Source organism: Fulmarus glacialis, unplaced genomic scaffold (assembly GCF_000690835.1).
Source record: "Fulmarus glacialis isolate BGI_N327 unplaced genomic scaffold, ASM69083v1 scaffold6298, whole genome shotgun sequence".
Lineage (NCBI taxonomy): Eukaryota > Metazoa > Chordata > Aves > Procellariiformes > Procellariidae > Fulmarus > Fulmarus glacialis.
Window position 1 is genome coordinate 52,396 of NW_009226264.1, and position 24,656 is coordinate 77,051.

General features: G+C 39.6%; 1 long non-coding RNA gene across 1 annotated transcript; it reads right to left on the bottom strand.

Moving 5' to 3' along the window:
* Positions 1–5,614: 5,614 nt before the first annotated feature.
* LOC104080376 lies at positions 5,615–12,639 on the bottom strand. The gene is made up of 6 exons (XR_683560.1): positions 12,580–12,639; positions 11,429–11,522; positions 10,268–10,386; positions 9,268–9,410; positions 8,373–8,571; positions 5,615–5,792 (listed from the first exon to the last, which is right to left on the bottom strand). It is a non-coding gene; the product is annotated as an uncharacterized LOC104080376 (long non-coding RNA).
* Positions 12,640–24,656: the final 12,017 nt, after the last annotated feature.

The following is a 24,656-nucleotide window of genomic DNA, read 5'->3' on the forward strand; positions in this document are numbered from 1 at the left end:
TGAAGAAATTTGCCTTTTAAGGATAAATAGGCATAGCTCATACAGCATGGATGTCGTTTGACTGATTTATTTAAACCTACAGAACTTCTTGCTCCACCAACAATTTCACTTTGCCTACATGATACCAAACATACCAAACGCAGTGGTGGACCTGAAGGTGGAACTGGGAGAAACTGCAGGGCAGGACCAGAGACACGAGCAAGGAGAGAACAGCTAGGTCTGGGAGGCAATGAAAGGCTTGCAGCAGCCTGAGCGACCAGAGACACCCTGGGCTAGAGTTTCAGGCTCATGGGAAGCATTAGCCCAACATGGTGAAGGTCTTTGCAGCCACAAGAGTGTGACTGAGCTAAGACAGAAAAAGAAGCAAGATAAAACCTAGGAGAGTAAAGCTCAAAGATGTGTAATGCTGAGAAAAGGTGAGAACTAAGTACTGACTAAAAAAGGGCTTGGAGCCCTGAGCACAGATGCAGTCTCTAGTTTGATTTTCCTTGAGTTCAGAAAAAATGGAACTTTGTACATTTTATACAGAAAATTAGAATTGCATCAAAGAAACATCTGACTTCATCATCCATGCCTCTTAATAGGAGCATCCTTAAACTGGTTCAGTGTTCAGGTTGTAAAGAGTAATTATAGCAATCTATTAGAAAGAAAATAGACTATACGTAGAGTAGGGATGGGAAATATATTATGTTAACACATAGTAAAAATAAAATGATCAGTATGAAAAAGAAAAAAAAATTGGCTTGGATTTCACTCCCCAAGGCCGACTGCACCATTTCCTGTAGCTTGACTATTCATGAACTTTCTGGTCATTCCCAATTTGTTACTGTCCATGCTTGTCTCGTCCCTGTTATGGTCATTATGTTTATTTTTATAGCTGCTTTTATCTGAAGCATATGTTGTCAATGGCCTTCTTTCCTTATCTTCTGTGCTTTCAATTACATAATGTAGCATGGTACCTGGCAATTCCAAAGCAAATGTATCTTGGATGATAGATTACAAATGAAAAATGAATGCTCTGGGACATCTTAATAGCTTATTTCCACCCGTGCTTCCTGACAATGTGCCTCTGCATGTCTCATACTTGTATCCAAATAGATCAAAACATCAGTCAGTATTATTCACTAAATTCATTTTTTCTTTTAGTGCTGATAGCAAGGAAATCATCAAAAATGCTGAAGGTTCTTTATTGAACAGCAAAACTTCAGTGGCAGTGATCGAAAGCTGCCTCATAGACCAGAAGGTATTTGATTTTAATCAGTCAGGAAGGAAACGGTAAAAGAAACGAATATACTCTGATCTTCACAAAGAGGTTCTCCAGGGAAAGGGCAGAGTGTTCTGCTTCTCAAAGGTTAACAGCCTTATAGTGCCCTTTTTGGTAACCTGATCTCTGATTTGTGAGTAGTTTCCTTCCTTCCACACAGAAGAATAAAACTGTGCTTCTGCAGTTTTGAAGTCACTGGAAGTTTTGCTGTTGAATTTAATGCGGGAAGGACTTTAATAGTCACTTGTGTTCGGAGAGGGAATAAGCACTGAAAAGCACCGCTGTCCTGGCATCACTAATACACAAATACCATGAACAGAAGCCAGGGCAGACAAAAGAAAACTAAGCCCCTTCCTGGCCACAGGAACACGCAAGTTGGTCCATGGAGGAAGAGCTAGATTGTCCTCAGCAGCAGCCAAAGCAGAGCCTGCCGTGCAGCGAGACGCCAGCAAACCGCCAGAGCGCAGCCCCCTCTGCCAGCTGGTTCGTGGTTTATGAGGATGCAGCCAGCACCACGACCTACCACGTCACCCACTCCTTTCCCACAGCATATTTCAAAGTGCGTGCCAGGCAAATTTCTTACAGATACAGTGACCTGAGGGTTGACAAGGACCTCAGGAAGTCACCTGTGATGTCCTTATAACCGTTCTGTGCTCCAGCACTAGCAGGCAAAACTCTAGGGAATCATTGACAAGTTATTTACTCCATAGAGGTGTACAAATTTGGGCTTGATCCATTTGCATTAACATTCGTGATGACGAATTACAGGCTTGACTGACCAGTTCTGATTTGCCTCTGACGCACCCTCTCAGCCTCTGAAGCTCAGTGTAAGGAACTGAAAGAAGACATTTTTGCAAGGTCTCCTTTTGCAAGAAACAGCACTGCTTTCCTCTTCCCTCTATTCACATCTAATACTGGTGCTGCAATGCACAGTCCTGGAGAAGGATATTGGCTCAAAGTCTTTATTTTCTGAGTGATTTAAATAATTTGGACCAATTGTGCTTCATGTTCTACAAGGTTAATGTGTATATGAGCAAACGGTCTTCTTTGAAATACTCATCAGTAGTTGATGATTTATTTTCTGTTACAACTTTGCTTCCATGACCCGTGTACAGTAACACTTAAAAATTTTTTTAAACCTTGCCCTGGAATTCCTGGGATCATAATAAAGGGATTAAATGAGAAGTCTTGTTTTCTCCCTCTTCATTTAAGGAATCTGTCTTCTGATTTGATATTGGTCACTTTTTATTTCGTATTGAGAGATTTAGACATAATGAGAAATGAAGAGACAGTTAAAATGAGACTTGAGAACTCCGTCCTGAGCTCTGTCAGCCCTGGACCTGTCCCATGATGTTAGGCAAGACTTTGGGAACACATCACTAAATTTTCATGAAATGTCAGGTTTGAAGGAATCTTTGTGAACAATTGGAAATTGATTTCATGATACTTTGATACTGAGCTCACAGGTGGTAACTGTTATTTTAGATTTCAGACTGCAATCACAATAGATGAAATCTCAAAAGCTCTAGCAAAATAAAGGCTCTGCTTTTGTTCCATTCCTTCCAGATTTTCTTGAAGTCATAGATTAGATTTAGATTAGACCACTCCATAACATAACTGTGAAAAAACAAGGGAGTAAAACTCAAGAGCAACTTGCTGCAGGCCCATTTTTTTCTTGAGTGAAGCTGAGTGTAAGTTTGGCAGGAAAAGAAAATTAGATAGTAATAATCTAATTTAGAACCCAAAATGTATATTAATTTATCCCCGGTTTGGCATGAACTTGAGGCCAGTTTCAAAAGGTTCCTGCTGTTGGGGTTTCTAGTCCACCAGTAATGTTGAAATGTATCCAGTGTGCTTCCTCGGTCTCATGGCTGTTGTCCAGTCAACCAGCTGGAACCTAATTGCTCTTTTTTCCCAGTTTCCCATGTGACATTGCTGATAATGAACATCTCATTTAAAGCTCATTGCAGCAAAGTGACTCAAACATTACCAGTACATTCTTGCTCCTGGATGCACTTTAAATAAAATCAGCAAGGCTCCCCAGATATTACCTCGTATTTCTCTGGCGTTCCAAAGCCAGAGCATTAATATAATGAAAGGAAAAATTATGAGGGTAGAACCAACTTCCTGTCTGGAAAGAATAAATCACTGTCTGTGCCTCTTTCTTGTGACTGGCCCAGGACTCAGGTCTAAAGAGCAAAGCCTCTGAGCGCGTTCCCAGGAGAGACTCGACCAGCTCCTAATTACATGTGCGAGAAGTGGGTGGTAGCTTCACTGGGAGCTTGTAACCAAAATGTCTACCCACGGGACTGGAGCAATTTCCCCTCTCAGTCTCACTTTCTAATGCCGAATTCTGGGAAGAGACCCTAGTCCTCAAGTGCTTTTTGTTGTGATTTGAACATCGCTGATTTGAATGCTCCTTAGTGCCCGATACCTTGGGAAAAGCCTCTCTCCCTTTCCCGTCTCCCGTTGCACCGCCTCGCAGCAGTCAGTATTCAGGGGCTCCCTGCTGCCTGTCTCCGGCTGGGTGGGTGAGGGTGGTCCTTCAGGCTGTGTTTCCTCTCTGCTTTAGCTCCCTGCCTTGCCGCTGAGGAGATGGCGTTTTCTCACATACATCCTCAGTTGAGAAGAATATGTTTCATCCTTTGTTTTTACCCTTTCCGCTCCCAAACACAACAGTGGGGTTTTATGTTAATTACTGTATTATTCTATATCTGGATTAATTTCTAGACCTGAGGTAGACTACTAGCCTCACTCCTCAGAAAGCTTTCGGTTTTTCTGTTCTTATCCTCCCCACGTGAAAGATTCCCGTTCCTCTGGAACAGTTTGCCATGCTGTACAGCACACAATGTTCTGCTTTTCCTGTTTCAAAGCTCTGGTTGCCTTGTTGTTCCTGTGTAAACCACATCATCTCTCCCTGAATCTGTAAAAGCTTGTTGCGTGTATCGTTGAATTGTATCCTCTTGATTCTATAGTATGTTTATGGAGGTGTTTGTCATAGCATGGTCTGTTCCTGTTGCTGGGGTGGACTACACTGACTGGACCTAGTTATCAAACCCTGTGAGCATGTAAATACTGGGAAGGAACTGGCCTGCTTCTATGAATTGCAAGAATATTTTCTGAGCGTGAGCCCTCAACCTGACACCTCTTTGCAGTGGTCCATTGTCTTTTTCCTTCTACAGCTGTAGAAAATACTTTGAGCTAGATACTGTTATACATTCAAAATCTTGCCATCTAGTTCGTGCAATATTTTGATCAACTGTTTTGACTGCGAGGCTATGGGAGAGGTAAGGACAGTCTTAAGGAAGAGCCTGGAAACTTTTCAAGCTGGTCATTTCTCTTGCCCGGATCCAATACAGACATTATACAGAGCTGCTGCGACCTTTCTGCTGAGAAGTCATTGCACTGCAGAGCTCTACAGGGCTGAGCAGTCATTACTCCTCCCCGTGCAACTGAACCAAACCACGCCTGCAGCCAATACACAGCAGAGAATTTATTGACTGTCTCTGGAATTAGGCAATTCTGTTAATTGTCTTCATTTTCCAGGACTCTGTCATTCTTTTCCCGAACCATTACTGGCACAGCTATTTGTGTGCCAGCGTGAGCTGCCTGGAAAAAAAAGCTAAAATTGAACAGCAAATGAATCAAAGACAAGGGCAAACACCTCTCAAAGATAATTGCATTCAGATATCCTGGGGAGCCCTTACAAATCCCTTTTCAGCTTCCACAGCTCTTTTCCCTCATTGTGGCTTTGGTTTGAGGAACCTCTATTAAGCAACAAGACATTCCTAAACAATGCTAGCAATGAGTCAAAAGGCTTCTTTCCTTTTTCATGATTTACCTCCCCAGTGCTCTCTAGCCATACCAAACTCCCAAGCAAGGACTTTTTGCATTATTTTTTTATTTCTAAGGGTCAAAATGATTGGGGTGGCTCTGCCTTTCCCATCTACAAAGTCCATTAAAGAGCACTAGGACATTGGTGGGACATAAAGAAGGAAACTGTATAGCCTGTTCTTTTATTCAGGTTTTTTTTTTCCTTTCTTTGCAGTCTGGATGTTAATCCCTGTACCATTTCCTACAATGAACATGTGGTCTGAACTTGGACATGTTTTAAATAAATGCAGTGGGAGTCAATAATTGCGAGTGGTTGTCTACATAGAGTTCCTAGACAAGAAAGTCACCCAATATTTTTAATACACCAAACTCATGACACTCAGTGTACACATTATGTCTTATTTACATATCGTTTATCCACACTTACTTGAAGTCTGTGGTATCACAAATGCATTAAAAAATTTGTATTTCTGCTTCAATATCTTTTTAATCAGAAAAAAATAGTCCCTTGCATACACAGGATTTATTGTATCTTTTAAATGAGTTGGTTCTAGCATGGTTGTGATCCTACAAAAATACAGCGCTAAAGTATAGTACACATTTTGAAAAAAACCTGGTATCTGGGGGTGAACAGTCCTCTGGCAGTTTTGGGATTCCATCCAGCATTTTCAGATTTGGCAAACTGGAGAATACACTTAAAGAGAGACAAAAGAAAAAAAGAAATTAAGATAAATAATCTTGGGAAATGTTGAGAACAAAATAGACACTGACAAAAAACGAATAGTGGATTCAAACATATCCAAAATAGATTTGTATTGTTGGAAATATTGATTTGTCATTTGTTGCAGAATTTATCTGATAAAGAGCTAATTAAAAATTCTCTGTTGCACAAGTTTTATATCCTAGACCCAGTAAAGCACTACAAGTATCCACATTTTTAAGAGTAGAACCAAACCAGTCGTCTAACGCAAAAGAGAGGACACAGTGTTAGACTAGACTGAATTTCCTAGACTGCTGAAAAGCAAAGATTCAGAGTGCAACTCAGCTTTTATCCTTCTGTGATAGAGAAACTCTCTGCAAAGCTTTTTGCAATTCCGTTTCTTCCAAAGAAAAGACGTCCCTGTTTCGTGGGTATGATGCCAAACCAAAATGAATCGCTCTACCTCCTAACATACTGTCCCTCTTAAAGAGCACATCAGTATCTCTAACCTCGGTCATGAAGACTGCTGTTTTCTCCTTCAGAAGAGTTCGATGGAGCCGTAGCCCCCTCATAAGCATCACAGAGGGTGTTAAACCACATGCTGTGGTATTTGCTCCTGTGCCTTTTGAGGTGAGCGTGGACTCCAGTGCTCAATCTTGGCATGTAACTCAGGGCTTTATCAATGCTTGAAAATGATTCATTCTGTCTTCCAACACTGGCAGGGAAAGTAATACCAGAGTTATCTATATGTAGTTGCCTTAAGAACTGGTAGGGTTGGGAGCAGAAACATAATTAGCAATTTTCAAAAAGTGCTTTTCAGCTTTTCTTCTCCTGAACCTTTTGATAAGTAAACAAAATGTGAAATCCATTATTTTAAATTTACTTTTTAACTTTCACTTTGGTATCTGCCTATCTACCTTTAGAAAGCACAAGCATCATCATCACACTGTCAAAGGGATGCCTACTAGACTGAAGAAAAAAGCCTACTGGAAACTCAGAAAGGTTTTCATTAAACACTTTCTTTTAAATTTCTCTCTTTTTTTCTCCCTCCCAGGAAAAGATGACTTCTTAGACACACGCTGGAAGGTTTATCTCAAAAATGTCAACAATGCCTTCTGTAGAGGGCTGACGCGACTCTGTGTTTGTAGTGGGGAAAAACACGCAACCATGCAGAGTTCTGAAGAGTTCAGAAGGAACATGCTTCGTTCCCCTTTCTGACCTGTGTGCAATTTTTTTCCTGGCAACAGGGTTTTGGAGTCATAGCAACTGGGGGAGAACGGAATAGGGGTGTGAGTGTCAAAACATGCATGAGACTTAGAGTAAATTATCTTCTCCTGAATTCTCTACTCTATCTCGGATTTGAATTTTCAATTCCAGTGTCCGAGGCAGCTCTGTTAAGTCTACACTACACTGCACTGCCTGCAACATATACCCACACTGAGTGGGGTGTTCAAGGCAGTGCAACTTCCACAGTGCTGCCAGAAAGAGAGGAGAGAATCCAGAAAAATCAGATGAAGGTAACTTAGTTTTCTCTTGTTTTAGCTCCCAGCTTTCAACACATCCTTCTGATTCCATCTCTGACATGTAATGCAATTTAGACTCCTTTCGGAATACACGAGGGATGCAATGAGACTGAAGAGAGTTTGAGTAATAGGTAGTTTCTATTAATAAAAGGGAATTGTCCTGGTTTCGGCTGGGATAGAGTTGATTTTCTTCCTATTAACTGGTATAGTCTGTGTTTTGGATGTAGTATGAGAATAGTGTTGATAACACACTGATGTTTTAGTTGTTGCTAAGTAATGTTTACGCTAGTCAAGGACTTTTCATCTTCCCGTGCCCTGCCAGGTGTGCAGGGGGCTGGGAGGGAGTGTGGCCGGGACGGCTGGCCCAGCTGGCCGATGGGCTATTCCATACCATATGACGTCAGGCTCAGCATATAAGGTTGGGCGAAGAAGAAGGAGGGGGAGACATTCGGAGTGATGGCGTTTGTCTTCCCAAGTAACCGCTACGCGTGATGGAGCCCTGCTTTCCTGGAGACGGCTGAACAACTGCCTGGTGTCCTAGTCCTCTCTCCTGCAGTCATTTCACACACAGGAGTCTTACTGACATCTATGACGTTCAACACACTGAATGAATAACAGAATCTGTTGTGGACTGACCACAACCTCCCATTCCCCACCTGCCCCCCGCCCCCCCCCGGGGGGGGGGGGGGAGTGTGAGTGAGCGGCTGCGTGGTGCTTAGTGGCCGACTGGGGTTAAACCACGACAATAATGTAATTTATCTGCCCTAGTCACTGTCTCTAAACTTGATCCATGGACTTAGTTCAGTCCAAGAACTGCCAGTCATGTGATTACAAAGCCTCCAAGGCAGTTTCTGAATATTCTGTGGCTATTCTCAGGTATTGGCTCACCAGCCCATGTTCCTGGAGCATTTATGATAATTGAGACTATGGGAAAATAAAAAGATTGCTCGTGAGAGCTGCTTGTATTTGAGATCCTATTCCTTTTGAACACACTCACAATCATTTCTTTGTATTGTTCAACAATTGTTGGCTATGAGATGGTAAGACTTACAGTTGTCTGTATCCTTCTTGAAATTCACAGGGATTCCTCTTGAGTATAAGGGATTCAAGTGGAGTATGTCTGAAGTCCGATATTCCACTTAGTGTCATAATGTTATTTTCAGCAAGTGATTAAGTGCTGAATCTGAGGTATCTTTGGCAGCTGTTTGAAGGATGTAAAGTGGGTTTTGTGGACATTTAGTTCTCTGCATCTGTAAAATATAAAGCATATGACATCACTGATCACATCTGTAATATTATATACGTGTAAGCCAACACAGGGACGGCTCTTCACATAGTCGAAGTCATGGCAACTTAGGGCTTCCAATGAGAGATACAAGATTTTGATTCCTCGAGACCTGCTTTCACACTACTTTTACATTTGTGTTATTTTTGCCTACCCATGGACTGCAAGAGCCCTACACTTTATGCTCTCAGCTTTCTTTATATTGTACAATGGATACGTCATTATTGTTGTTCTCAATATTACAACTTTCCATATACCTAGACATATGACAACATAGTAGCAATAGATGGATTGTAAAAATATAGTTGTCATGGTCACACCTGGCCTCTCTGCTTGGGTTATATTCTACTATTTCTTCATATACATTCCTTCAGTTTTCAACAACTTTCCCTTTTAGCAAAAACATCACTGAACTTGATGAGATTCATGAATTATCCACCAGGAATAGAGGAGACCTCACCTGACCTCCTTACTGAGTATTTTCAACTTGGGAATGACATGAACTCAGAATAGCAATATACTGATGGATTCTCAATATAATACCCCCCAAAATATAATTTTTTGGCAGTTCTCAAGAGTCTGCTCCAGCTATTACTTAGGTAAATAATAGTTTTGACTTCTATGATATTGCATAAAAATAGAAACAGGACATTTTGTCTACCTTGGCAACCTTATGGCACTTAGCTCTGTCAAAGAATTGTCCACCAACCAAAGTTTTTCCACCCGAATTAATCTTTGGAGAATCCTTTTGAAGTTTTCCACCTGGTAAGGATCACCTAGGTCCTGAAATGAAAGGTTCAACTCCTGGGAAGGGAAAAATAAGAGGAATCACTTACATTTTTTTTCTTGCTTTCTAATTACTGTATCATTAAATCTTTTCAACGTCAGAATTAGTTAAAGGGTGAATCTGTTTTATTATGCTTATACCAATTTGTGGTGCCAGTTGCCAAATTCACCTTAGAATCATAGTGATGCACTGCATAATTCCTTGAAAGTAAAGAAGAAAGAAACCATCTCTTAAGCATGTGAATCTTGCTGCCCAGCCCCTCCTTCCTCTTGAGCGGGCATGCCTGTGTGTGTGCTCTGGGTGGAGAAAGCAGGACTAAGTGATTGTGGCTTGTTGGTTTGGCCTCTAAATTCACCTGGAAAAAAAGTGCTTGCCGTAGCCAGATACCAATATTCCCATGCATAGGGAGAGGCATGATCCAGAGCACTGGATCTCAGCGTTACGTGAAGTTACTACCTGATCTTAGGGAGGTTATAACTTACTGCTGATCAGAACCATCAGTAATGTAGTACCTCCCGCCAAAAGAACTGCTCAGGCCGGTATGAGGAGAGAGTGAAAGAGCTGAAATCAAACTACTCCATTCTCTAACCATTCATTTACCATCAGGCACTAAGCAGGCAAAGAACATCACTAGTTCTTATATGCCCAACCACCAATGAAGCCCTGCAACAACACAGGAGTTTACTCTTTGCACAGGGTCAGAACCCAAATTACAATATATTCCAGTGTTTCTTTCAGCTTGTAAAAACCTTCTGGTTTACAACGTCATGATGCCAACCTGAGCTTTAAAACTGCTAACTGCAAGGAGCAGTTGGCACATTATTATTTGGCTTATTTACTACTACAGCACAAAGAGTTAATGAGAAAGTTTTACAGCACAGTTTTCCCAGTTCTCTCGCAGTTTCTTTTGCCACTTCTCTGGGTCAGTTACTTGTTTTCTCTTTTTCAAAGTATGTTCTTCTCCTCTGAAAAATAGCACTTCTTCTGAGGGTCCTGGTCAGAAAAAAAGATTTACAATAGTGGATGTGATATGGAACTGGCACTTAGTTACTTGCTGAAACATTATGTATATGGCTGGGAAGATATCTGAAATGAAGAAATATATATAATATTACAGGTGCATAGGTTTCCAGGCTTCTAAGATGCAAATTAACGTGAAGGTTTTTCTACCATTTCTGGGCTCATAATTCAGCAAGCAATCTAAGGTCATGATGATTGGTACATGGTTAGTAAATGACATTTCTTCTACAGCTCAGAATAAAAGTTTTTTCTAAATAGTTGAGCATAAGGATCTGAATTCTAAAATACTGTTCCTATATATTCTTTCACATGCTATGAGTTTATATAGCGGTTATGTACTTATCCTTTAATTGTCCTGAGCAAGGGATATGTTTGTAACTTCCAGTCCACTGACAACAACTGCAGCTGGGATCAATAGCCATACTCAAAACCTCATTTGTATCAAGAACAACACAAGCTCAAGACTTAAAGCTTGAGAAAAAGCTACTGAAATCCTTAAAGCTATGCACATCTTCAAATTCCTAACTAAAGTAAAGACAGCATGGAATTTTTCCACTGTTTAGTCCCAACCATGCAAACACTTTTAAAATCCACCTTTCATTTCTCATTCTTGAGTGTGTCTATAGATTGTAATTGGGCCAATTCAGTATTAAAATAAAATACATATGCCACTGTATGAAGGACTGGATTTCACTCTCGTCTTTTTGTATGGCATATTGATATCGCATTCTGAACAATATTTAAATATTATTGAACTTTTGAGAGAAGTAATCAACACCACATTAACACTAAAAATTTTCAAATTACAGTTCTGGCTTTTGTTTCCCATTTTCAAAATTACAAAGGGTATTTTCCTAGTGATTAAAAAAAGTAAACAGGTACAATATGGGATGAAATCCTGCCCCTTTTCAAAACAATGGCAAATTCCATGATTTAAGCTCATAACATTTAAGGACATACTGTTTGAGTAAATAGAGTTAAGACTTAAACGTGAATATGTCTTTTTGATCTTTACCTTCTCTCACTCGGGGACAATGAAGCTGATTTCCTTGAACATCATGTTCTTCTATGTCACACCAGCCGAGATACTTGAAGGAATCAGAAGGACGCTTAAAAAAAGCAAAATAAAGATATAAAAGAATCAGTTAAGGTTTTTCAGTTTCTGGCATTGTGTTCTCAGATTTCTGGCCTTATTACAGTAGAAATAATATTCATACATGTTTACAATGACGTCTGCCTTAATACCATCTGGTGAACAGCAAAATGATGTACGAAAGTGAGGACATAATGGCATGCATTTGTGTATGCATATGCATGCAAACACATTTCTGGACAAGCTTACGTACAATATATCTTGAATGCAATCGAGGCACTAAATCTAAATACAGAAAATCTGCCGCTGTGGTTGAGAATATGAGGTTTCTGCCCATTTTGTTTTTCCACTAAAACATGTTCTATAATTTCCAGGGCATCAATCTCCCGGGAGGGAGCAAGGAACAAAGTCTCTAACTCTGCCTGTAGCGTGTGGAGTAGGTATGATTTGTATCATGCCCAACAGACACAGCACCATCATTGCCTACAGTGGGGGAACCGCTCAGTGCAATGCAGCTTGGTTATTTGCTCGAAATTCCAGCATTTCTTTCACTGGAAACCACGATGGTGGAGTTGAGGAGGAAGGAGAGATGGAGCATGCACCTCCGACTCATCCCCTCCAGTTAGAGCTGAGCTATACACACATCCAGAAGCTGGTAAACACTGTGAGGATTCACAGTTTAGGTGTAGTTTACCACAGTCCCTTCTGGTTTACTTCTACGAATTGGCTCAAATATCGGAGAGACATATTCTCACAGAATACCTGTACTGTTATCTTTCATAGCACTCCTGGTTATGACATTTTATAGCAAATGTACACAGCCTCTTCAGGATTTATTATATAGTTACCCATTGCATCCAGTTCTGTGCATAGTGCTCAAAGGCTTCACTTGCCACTGCTGACACCACATGATATAATCTTATTTATAATCATCTGATCTAGCTTTTTGGAAGTTAAAGGGAGGCAAAACATAATCAGCTTCAAAGCTGAGGAAGAGATTTCAGCCTTAGTTACTCTTTGTCAGCGTCTCTCTTCTATAAACTTGTAATCAGACTGGTAACCCAAACACTTACTGGGGAAGGTAGCCTGGAATCACAGTTCTGCCTGATGAATCCTCTGTTTTGTGATAAAACCGGTGGAATAGCGTGTGTATCGCTTAGGATGGAGCAGCGGGATGAATAGGATTTACAGAATTTTTGATTGCTTGTAGTCAGACCTGAGGAACTAGAGAGGAGATGTTAAACAAGTAATTGATTCTCTTCAGAGAAATGCAAACTATTTTATAATAGCAGAAAATACAGAGTAGCAAGGGGTAGGACTTACCACCAGACAATAGCCACATGATCCTGAGGTCAAACCATAGGTAGGACAATCCCTTCCACCCCCTTAATGGGACCTCTCACCGAAGTACCGTTTACTTACACATACGAGGCTTTCACAAAGATGTCCAAACATTAGAGAGAGGAATTTACTGGCAGTTTGTTAGAAAAACTCAATCTTGGAGAAAATGAAGAACTGAACTTCTTCAATAGCATGATATGTCCCCTTCTGTCATGTATAGCCCTGCTTTTATGGATCCAGGTTGTATGAAAAGATACCTCAACTGCATATTTATTTTAATCCCTTGAGTATGTTTTAGTAGAATCTCAAGGCTCCAAAGAAGAGTTAAGTTTTGTTCAATAGAGTCTTGAAGTTATGTGCTTCTGTGCTTTGCTAGTTTATTGCCTAAGAACACATTCAAAAGTATATTTTATATACCCCAAATGATGCAATTTCTCCAACTGTGCTTCAGAGAGATTGAACAATTTGCAGACTGGCAGCTGCAATCTAGAAATTTACCACGGAATACTTAAAAAAAAAAATTAACTTAGTAAGTGTGTGCATACAGCACTGTAATTTGACTTTTACCGTACAAGCTCGGTGAAAGCTTGCCAGAAAGTATCAGCTGTCAGTAAGCATCATTAAAACAATTATAGTCAGGAGCAGAAATGGAGAATAAAAATGCAGCTTTAAAATGGTCTAGTGAGGATGGCAATGAAAGTTTCATATTGAGTGTAACAGACAAGCTAAATAGAACATCAGTTAAAACTTGAGATTACAGATTATTGGCAAATAATCATGAAGAGATGTATTCTGTTGACCTTACTAAGATTGTCTTGCCTTTTTTAAACATCATCAAAACCCAATATTACATCTTTCCTGGCTTTTGCCTGAAAGTGCATACAGACGGCACAGAACGGTACTGACAGACGGAACTACTCCCCCCTTCATGCTTTATGCTTTTTTTTAATGGGATCAAACCAGCCGTAATAAGCCGTAGGTGACTTAAAGGAAGCTGCGCAAGCTCAGCATTTCTGAAAATAACAGCTATTTACTTAGGCATTTTTAGAGGTCATCTTGAGGCAAACAGACCATTTTCATGTGTATGTGCTGCTACAGATCAGCAGGCATTCATACACACGGCAACTGTGTGAAAAGAAGATTTACATTTGGTCAATATTAAAAAAAAAAAGAAAAAAGAAAAAGTGCTGGGGATTCTTGCTTAGCCCTATCTTGGTATTTGTTTTGCTTCTGCTTCCTTGTATGTTAAATGAGGTCGTACCAGAGAAATACGTAGAAATTCCTTTATATTTAAGAAAAATATCTATTATTCTTCTCAGTTTTGGAAGCAATTTGTTAGGATGTATTCAAATGACTATTTATAACTGCAAGACTTTTGAAAACCTACCTTCCTCTCAGCTAGATACTACCTCCTCTGCTGAGACATGAATATATACTCCTAGTCCCTTGAAATGTGGGATAAAACATTTTAGCTGAACCATTTAACATGAAATCTGTTCTGATCTTTTGGCAGAAGCCCACTCACAAAATTCTGTATCGGTGATAGAAAATAAAACATAAAGTTCCAGAATCAATATGGAATAGATAAGACTTCTCCAATCAGGTGGATAGTGAGAAAAAGTGACAGAAGGAAGCATTTTTCATCTCAAAACTGCCTGAGTTTAATAAGCACCAGCTGGACCCTATCATTATGTCACAGAAGATTTTTCTGAAGGAGCAAGTGCGACATTGCCTTTCTTTCCCTTGCTTTGTCTTCCTCACTCTTTTGCTGCAAAATTGATGCAAAAGAAATGGCAATGAATGAGGCAGGATGCAATTCCAAACAATTACAGATCACACAATACATGAAAGTAACATTTTCTGCCTTGATTGTGAGGCCCTTCGGCTGGATATGAATCTCCAATGACACCTCTGGGAGCAGCACACTAGATTATGTCAAGCATTAGGGGGAAAAAAATTAGATTCATGATGTCTGTCCAGGCTGAGTCATTTCCTCTCACTCTGCCTGCAGTGAGAAATTGGTGGTTATCATAAATCATAGGCCTAAAGTCTTATGAGAGAGGAATTAATTTCACTAATGGAAACCCTCTGTGGCAATAGCACTCCTCCATTCTCTCTCTTCTTGGGGTGGGAGAGTATCTATGATGTCTTTTAAGCAGAGATACTTGACTATATTTTAAGAATCCTATAAAAGAGGATTGGAAAGGAAACTTAAAATGGTAAGGGGGAAAATTCTTGTGTGTGACCAACTTCTAATTTGTGAGGCTGGCCCTCAGTCTAGTTGTTCGTGCCATGGCTATAGCTTTGCCACTGATACCAAATCCACGTACAAAATTTCAGAATACTCAAGTCAACATTAAACATCTAAAACCTCCATCTGGTTGAAGTATGATTTCTCCCACCTAGCTGGAGTTGCCAGCCTGCAAAGCCAGGCTTAGCAAATTTTCTTGGCTCCCTCTACAGTCAGTGGAGACAAGTGGGTTTGTCCAGATACCTACTTACTCAACCCAGCCTCGATCCTTATTATTTTCAGCTGGAGTGAACCACTGTCTACATGAGGAGCCCACAGGCTTTCCTGAGAGGGGACACAACTTCAAGGCATCTGAAGCTTGATGAGGAGGATCCCACTTTAAGTGCCTAAAGGGTGCTTTGAAATAGCAGGACTTCTGATCACTTCAAAAAAGCTCAGGGAAATAATTCTGTTCCATGTAGCATCATTGAAATACATAAAATAGCCATTTCATCTAAATAATTAAACAAACAAACAAACAAATTGTACAAAGCAATTCTTTGCTAGCACCTTGAACTCCAGAGCGCTGCATATGAGCTGAATAGAGGTAGCATGGACTGTGGGGGTAAGTGAAAGTACTCATGACTAACCAATATATTTTATGCTTTTTCCTCAGTGGAAGTCCCCGTGGAGAATTAAGTGGCTGAAATATTTTGTAAAGTGGAAGAAATGAGTACAGAACAGCTACTGCATTTTTCAAAACATGATTTATGAAATATCAGACCATATCTTGGAAAAGCATGCACTCCTATAGAGTTCACTATTAAAAGTCACACATTATCAAGATGTCAGTGTCAGTTGTGTGTCCGTGAAACGGGTCTGCTTCTCCTCCCACTGACACCTTAGCAAAATTTTCATGAGCAACAAAATGCTGTAAATTCCCTAACTGCAGTGCAAGTACATTTGAGTCCAGCTGACTTTAAGGGCAGAATATATTAAAAGCCCATGAAATACTTTGAAGAGCTATAGCTGAGCTACTTCTGAAACTACACCAGTGAAAGATACTCTGAGTGAAAAACATTCCTCCTGTGTATTAGTTTAGATATTTGGCCGTTAAGAAAAGACTGTCAGTCAGAAGACTTGTTTCTCCTGATATAACCAGCAGCCTCGATAAACAAACATCTTAGACTCTACAGCACAGGTTCAGCTTCGCCTCACAGAAAATGGCAAATGGAAAGCTCGGTGGAAGAGGAATAAAGATAAAGAAGGTTATAAGCAAACTCTTGTGATTGCGATCTGAAAGGCTTTTGTCCCAGAGTTTTGAGCAGTTTTGGGGTCTGGTCTAGCTTCCAATAGTCTTATCCCCAGCTACTTTTCATGAATCGGCAGCCCCAAGCAGGCTTAGCTTTCACTGAACCATGTCTGCTTTCCCTGTAAATATGAAATGTCCTTGACAAAAGATTTGGGAACAAGTAGTAGGGCTATTCATACTACCTCTTACACGTATTCAGAGTCAGAATTCTTCTGGTGCTTGCTACAGCTTCACATCCCACCAAACCAGAGCACATACGTGATGGAAAGGCCCTTGTGCTCCCATGCAGTTGACCTCAGCGGCAGTCTGGTCAGATTGCTATTTAACAGCAAAGTGCTCCAAGCTCTTTCAGTCCCGCTACTATAGAAGTGACAAACATGGACCATTCTAAAGGAACCAAATCTAATGTATTTTAAGATCATCTTTAAGAAAAAGAAAAAAACCCCAACAAATAAACTAAGAAACGGGCAATAAACCCTCCCAAAGCAAAGAGTTCTTATACCTAGGTCAGAGCTGCTGATTTTGCCTAGGCTCTAGGAGAGCTGGTTATGGATCTGTCCAAACCACTTGCACAAATAGCTGTTTGCTTGCATGATACAAACACACGGTTATTTATGTTGCCTCAGTCAATTGCACATACCAAAGCTGATCAACAGAAATGAACTGTAGGGTTAACTTATAAATGCAATTTGTACAGGTATTTAAAAGACAGGAAACTCAAAATTCAGGCTGTGCTTCGTTCAAAATGCACACAATTTACTGCTATGTAGCAGGTGTTGCTTGTATGCAAACATTTATCATGAGAACTCTCTGAACTTAGAATAGTAGAGGACTTGGACATTGTGTTTCCATGCTCTATTACCTTCCAATTATTTTTTATAGGAGTTTTATGAGACATTATGCAACATTTTGAAGCAGTTCTTTTGAGCATAATTTAGTGATAAACACACCTGTAAATTATGGTTACAATGAATCCTTGCTGCTAGCTGTATCATCAATTATCTTGCTTTATGCATCATAAAAATGCCCCCCCAAAAGACATAATTAACGTAATTAGGTCTTATCACCATAATTATACATTCCTACCACATTAACTAACATTCCATGCAGCTCTTCATGGAACTAACTTGCAACGATACAAATTCCACATCTCAATCAATGTGCCTTTCACACATTTTTACAACAAATTATACTTTTTTCTTGAGACACCTTTTGTCTTTCAGTAATCAGCCAATGACACCAAGAAAAAACACATTTTTCTTCCTGTTTTCACTGCACAATGATCTCCATCAGCAATACAGATTGGTACATTTTAAAAAGAAACTCAATCCTGTAACACTATCTTTGCTGTCAAAGCATGTCAAGCCAGCTGTGCAATGACTACAGTTACTTCTCTTCTTTCACTCTCCTACCTTTCAGACATGTCTTGCTGTTGCATAAAATCCTCACATCTTGCATAAGGCTATTTGTCTACAATCAAAGGTTATCTTCTCATCTTTGCCCCTGCATCGAGAGGTAGTTCTACATCCTGTGAGGAGAGGTAACCTGCAAGGATCCTGGCTGGGGCTGTATGGATTCACTGTCTCCAAGGAAACACTGTCACCTCGCAACGCAGTCACGTTAGGAGGTATTGTTACCAATCTCCTAAGCGCATCAGACAAATTCCTGTGCTGATCTACCCGGTATCAATGAACCGTCTTTCCAGAAGGTGGCTAAAGATAGGTTGGTGATACCTGTAGCAAGATATGTGATCATCCAGATGAATCTCTGGTGCGCCCACTCCAGCGACTTCATTTTTCTGAATTGCTTTCACACTTTTTGCCCACTTTATCTTTTCTTTGCTTAAAAGATCCCCTGCTTCATTAATGGCTGTTAAATGCCTTATTAATTAATCCAAGAACTTCGGATGGAAAGAAAATAGATGCTTAAAGAGTCTCATGTTTTATGTAACATTCATGAAAGTTCTTCATGAGCATCTCTTCACTCTGTTGAATGTCCTTGCCTCATTTGAACGCGCTCAGCCATTTTATAAACAATCTTCCAGGCTTCCTTCTTCGAGTTTGCATCTGAGAATGAAAACAAGAGACTCTTCTCTTGGTGGGAACTGACAGGTCAGTTTTGTGTCTATTTTTATACTATGTTTTCTTAAAACATTAAAGCTATAGGTCTGAGAATAAGTCTAGTGAAGCTCTTCACTTCAAAATGTGTTTGATATAACGTTCGTTTGGTTCACTCAGACAAAGTGTAGGCACTGGCAGTGTGCCACTGATGGAATTGGAGCAGCCCAATATTGTTATGGGCATTGGCTAGTCCCTGCTGAAGTTTACAGATGGCTCTTGAACTCTAATATTAGTTACGGGAACCAAGTTTCAGTGCTGTGTAAGGTTATAATAGAGCAGTCAATCATGCCCTATTGATCTGCATCTTCCACATGACAGGCACAGTTCCTTCTTCACTTGGGTTCCCAGGCTCCATTCTGAAAGAAGAGAGGATAAATAGATAAAGATAAATGTGGAAAAAAAGTACACAGTAAACCCCTCTACCTCATATTCAAATGGAAATAACATATAGCCACAAATCTCTATGGTTCGGACTTCCTACCTTTCAGTTTCTTCACAGAAAAATTATTCCCTAGCCTCCCTTTCCTTCAGATTTCTCTTTTCTCTTCTTCTTGGTCATTATAAAGGCTGATCATAATGAAGTATTTCTGTATAGAAAGGCATGTGCTTTCCCCAACAGTGACTGAAGTCTCCAAAACATTCTCTTAGAAATTCTGCTGGCAAACTTCACTGTGCCAGTAAAGTACAGGAGCATAATGTTTTCCAGAAAATTTCAGCTCCTATGCAAAGCTATTTTGTGGTTCCAAATGATCTGAAATTTAACAAAATAGTCATTCCACACAGGTTTCACTAAAACTTTAGGTGGTACGTACTGAGTTTATTACAGGGCGGGCAGAAGACGGGGTATTAAGAGTTTCACCAGGCCACTTGAGCATATCTTTTCTCTACCTGTTAAGAAAAAAACCCACAACTTATTTCTAAATTAAACAAGAGTGTAATTTGGGGCTTTTCTACTTATCATTTTTCCTCTATATATAAAATGAAAGGTATTAGTGCACATCACAGCCTAACGGGCTTCAGATCTTCTATGGCAAATGCATTCCTCATATAGCATATGAAAAATTATCTATGTGCTATTTCAGTGAAATGACATATTTAAGGTGGTGTCTGCCTTTCCACTACAAACACTGTTTTTCAGATCTTTACAACCTGCCCATAAAAATGTGCTTCTGCCAAGAAATTCAGCAGCACGTCCCATCCCTGCAAGAAAAAAACAGTTTTTCCCACTTTATCCAATTTTGACGAGTAATTTTGAAATGGCTGAGTGGGGCAATACAGGGTGGGCATCAATCTCAACCACGTGCCTCTCCCATCTACATTCGACCCAGATGCTTCCCTGCATGTCCTACAGATACAGGTGGTGCACTCCTGAAATATGTATGAACTAGGCAGAATACGTCTCATCCTGAGATCTGATTAATGATGGAAACAATTCAAATTATTATGACTGCTGTAAGCCACAAGAGGCCCTATTGTTCTGGGCACCATAGAAAGCCAGTAAAATAGAGTTTGCTCCAGAGGGTTTGTAGTCTAATTGAACAGAGCAGACAGACAAAGAATAGGAGAAAGGAAATAATATTATCCCTCCTCCTTTTATACAGAAATAACTGAAATGCTCAGACCATGAAATCCTGGCGCTGTGGTAGTCAACAGCAAAAATTCTGTTAATGTCAATAGGGTCAGCATTCATACAGGATTCACAGAGACTGACTTCGTTAAGATCAGACTAGATGAACAATCTGGCTTTAAAGTCTATGCATTTAAATGGCTGAGTTTTTCTGATCTGACATGTTAATCATCGTTAAAGAATACTTAAATGACACTTCTCTATTATAACATTTTTCTGATTCAGGGAAACAGCAGCTTGTAAAAATCAGTTTGTTGATGTAATTTCATGTTCTTTATGTAAAATTCTTACTTTACTTAGTGTTAGCTTGATACTTACTGGTGATATCAAACCATTAGGTTGATGCCACCAGTAAAATCGGATCTAAAAACTTAACGATGTTATAGCGACAGCAGAAAGTTAATTTCTATATTGATCTTACCTGGTTTGACTGTATCTGGGAATCCATGGCATTCATGTTGGATGAATCAGTTAGAGGAGAGAATTTCTCTGAATATTTCATTAGTATAATCTGCATGGATACTCACAGGAAGCACTAGAAAAGGAACACGATATTAAACACATATATGCTCATCTGTGCTTCAGCAGATAAGCAGGCACAATTGCATAAACTAACTGGTTATTTTGCTGAGTTACCTAGGCAACAAATTTCTTTCTGTCCTGCCCATTCAGGATTCCAGTAAACAATTTGACTCCCAGTGGTACGACTTGGAGAGCATTCACAGGGAAAAGCCAAGTACAGCAGAATAGTCTTGGATAGAAGAATAGCAGAGTTAGTGAAACATTTCATCAGGGTTACCAGACAAAAAGGAATCAACAACTAGCTGCACAAATAATTGAAAACTATGTATGTCTGGTTTTCTAAGGTGTTATAAACCCATGAATTCCAAGAGAGTTGGAGGGCTGTAACCAAGCAACAAGTACTGAAACTTGGTCCTCTCTTCTGGAAAAACAATGGGCTTGCAAGTCATGATGACAATATCTGGCACTGAAGATTGAGTCTTTCAATTGATTTTATGGTCTTTGGATCAAGCCATAAAAAGAGATGTTTATGGAATGAAGAATGGCATTTTTATTTGGTTTAGGAGAGACTTATTTCAGTATCAAATCTGACTTTTCAAATAAAATGTAGGTGAACAATTTCTGGATGAAGTAGACTTTTTCTGACACTAAAGAAAGATCACGTAAAAGTAATGTTTTGAGCTATTTTTCTCAAAAGTTTCTTTTCAAAAAAGTAATGGGCATAATTTACCTTCTCTTGCATTTGGCAACTTATCTGTGGGTGCATGAAAGAGAAAACAAAATCATATCCCAAGTGAAGTTGGTGGCATGCAGCACTCCTGTTGATTGATGTACAATAATGATTTCTCCCATTATATGTCTCACTGAGATGAGATAGATTTCCCCTTTCACCTTAAAACACGGCTTTTTATTTTGAACGAAATTATTGCATCCCTAATCCACAGATGCACATAAGCTTATGCCTAACCTTTTAGCCCTTAAGAGTAATGCCATTGAATTCAACTGGAGCAGAATCAAACTTGTATGTGCATACAGAAAAAACCCAAAAGGTATCTGCCAGATATCTGCCAGATTTTTCACAAGAGATTGAACCGAGCATTCTTTTACAGAGGTCATGGTTTAGAGCTCATTGAAATTGATAGGCAAACTGCCATCCATTTTAATGAGCTTTCTGTCAGTCTTAACTTGTCCAAATGCCATTTCTCTCTAATTCTCAAAATTTGAAATGTCTTATCCAAAGCTGCCAAAACAAACAAGATCAGACATTTGATGAAACCACCCAGAGATGAAAACTCTGATATGAGGGCAGTCTCATTTGCCTCCATCCACATCTTTATTATGAATCTCATGTTTCATCTTTACATATGTTAATTGTTAATAATTCCCGATGGAATACGACACTCATTAAGTACTTCCTAATTTATTGAACATAAGTTTCATCAGGTAATTTTAATCACATGAAAATCATTCTAAATGCATTTTGATAAACAATTTCCTGTTGCAGTCTTGTAAGCTTCCTTTTACACCGTGTCATTTGAAGCAGTATCTCTGGTTATTCTCCTGTCTAACTTTCATCATTGCAGATGCCACCATATTTCCATAAATTGTTGTATTTACTTATGTAACTGCTGCCAACTGTTAAAGAGTTATGTTTCCTTTTTTGTGGAGAATTGATTACCTGAATTATATTGAAAAAATTGGTTTACCTCATCCATCAAAACCCTGCCTTCCTGAAACTCAGATCTTGCAAATATGGGAATACTTAGGAGTCACTAGAGCACTCCTTTATTAAACTGGCTTTACAAAGTTGTCATATGTTAGATATTTAAGATAAATAGGCATAATCTCTTTAAGTATGGAACGGGAAAACTACTCATAATACATTTGACTCATTCAGTCTGCCATTATCAATACCAGCAGTTCTCAAATTTTTTATACTGGACAGCCTTTCCTTTTGACTGAAATACTTTGCACCTTTCCCTCCCTTTCTCCCCAGTACCTTCCTGCCTCACATGTACATCTGTTTCATTCATATACTGAGCTATGTTTAGTTGTGTGCATGCACACAAAATATACCAAACGCCACCTGCACAGCAAACCTGTTTCACAGGCGTATTTACAGATATGCCCATTTGCACATGTATATGTATTTGCGTGTGCATGTGTGTATGTACACGTGTGTGCACCTTTACACACACACACATACATGTATGTAATTAACGTGCAAAGACAGGCAGGGGAACAGAGTGAATTTCAGTACAAATGTGCTTTAAAACGTATCTACTCTCTTTCAAAGATCTATCCATTCTTATTTTTGTTTCAATGATACAATATGTTTTACTAACTACATTTCTGGTTGATGGTACTCCGTTGCTGGGCCAAGATAAAAACTACCCAGCTCTACACATGCTAAGAAAGGAGTGAAAGAACAGGAAAGCATACAAAAGCAATACAGTTGAATGAGAAACATAATTCAGTTGTATAAAATTCAGAGACACCTGCACCCATTGCAACCAAAGAAGGAACTGAGAACTATGAACGTGTATTTACAGGCAGAACTTGTTCCTGAAATCTCTGATCTTTTTATCTTTATTCTTTCCCCGGCTCTTATTGCAAAAAAAAATTGAGTTCAAATAAATGTCTTGTTATTCACTGTCTGCAAGGATAGTAAAGATGTTCTCTAGCTGAAAACAGAAAGCAGGGCCTCCTATGATCATGGGGAAAAAAAGAGAGAAGCATTACGACGAGAACCATCTATTTTTATTAAAGGTGTTTGTTCATGCAGCTTTTGTCAGGAAATCCAAATAATTTGCTCCCACTTGCTTTCAGTTTGAAAAAATGGCAGCCTTGTGTTACAAGAAAGGAGAAACGGCCTTGTTTCTCTCCAGTGCTTCTTTTATAGGAAGGAGACAGATGCACTGTAGCTGTCCACAATTCCTGCATTTAAAGCTAGAAACTGGCATGCCCTGCCAAAAGAAATTAAATGTAATGAAAATGTGTTTCTGGTCAAAGTCAGAAACTGCATTTGCTGTATCACAGTATATGCGTCCTCAGGGCTACACGAAAAAAAAATGGGGGTATTTTAGCATTCTTGATTTTCCTTTGCTTTGACCCTCAGCTAAGTATTTGTATCTGCTGCTACGCAGGTATGAGTGCTGGCTTCACCAGACGGGGAATTTCTGAGTAACAAGCATTTTGCATTCACAAGGCATATAAATATGTATTTTAAATCAGGTCTACTGACTTTAGTAGAGAAGGCATTCTTGACTCGTATCTATTCAAAAGACAAGAAGACCTTTAAGTATCTCCAGGTGGATGATGCACCTTCCCCTTACTCTACACAACACCATCTTTCCACCCAAGTTCTGGTACTGTAGGACACCAAATCTGTTGGCGGGACTTCCCAGAGCATGTGTTTGTAATTACTGATAAGGGGAATGCACCATCAATATGCATTAGTCTTTCCTGCCAACTGATTAGTTTCAATCAGGGTCCAGTAAAGGCAATCCACTGGCTTGAAATAGAATGACTTCATCTGGTGCCTCTCTCTGCTTTGGCTGTTTTCATCCAAAATCCCCTCTGAGGACAAATCTAGTTTTTTTTTCATAGGTTCGTTTCCTCCCCCCGTACATTTTTGCTTTAACAGAGATGAGGTGATAGAAGCAGCAGCTTTTCTTTAAGAAAAGAAAAAAAAAAAGATTAAAAAACATACTATTCAGATCCATCCTGATATTTGGACTTCAGAGAGGCAAAGTCCTACTGCTGGCCTAAAGGGGGGTTATGAAGGTGCTGTTAAACTACTTTATGTCACTGTATGCTCCGGTCACAGACCTGCCAGGCCACTGAACGAGTCTCAAACTTAAACTAAACCCATCGTTCAGCTGCTCCAATTTGTCTTGCTCTGCCAGCTCCATGCTGTATGCCAGCAGTTGGGAAATATGAATTTTCTTTTCTCCTTGACTCTCACTGGGGGAAGAAGGGGTCCCTGTCTTCAGCAG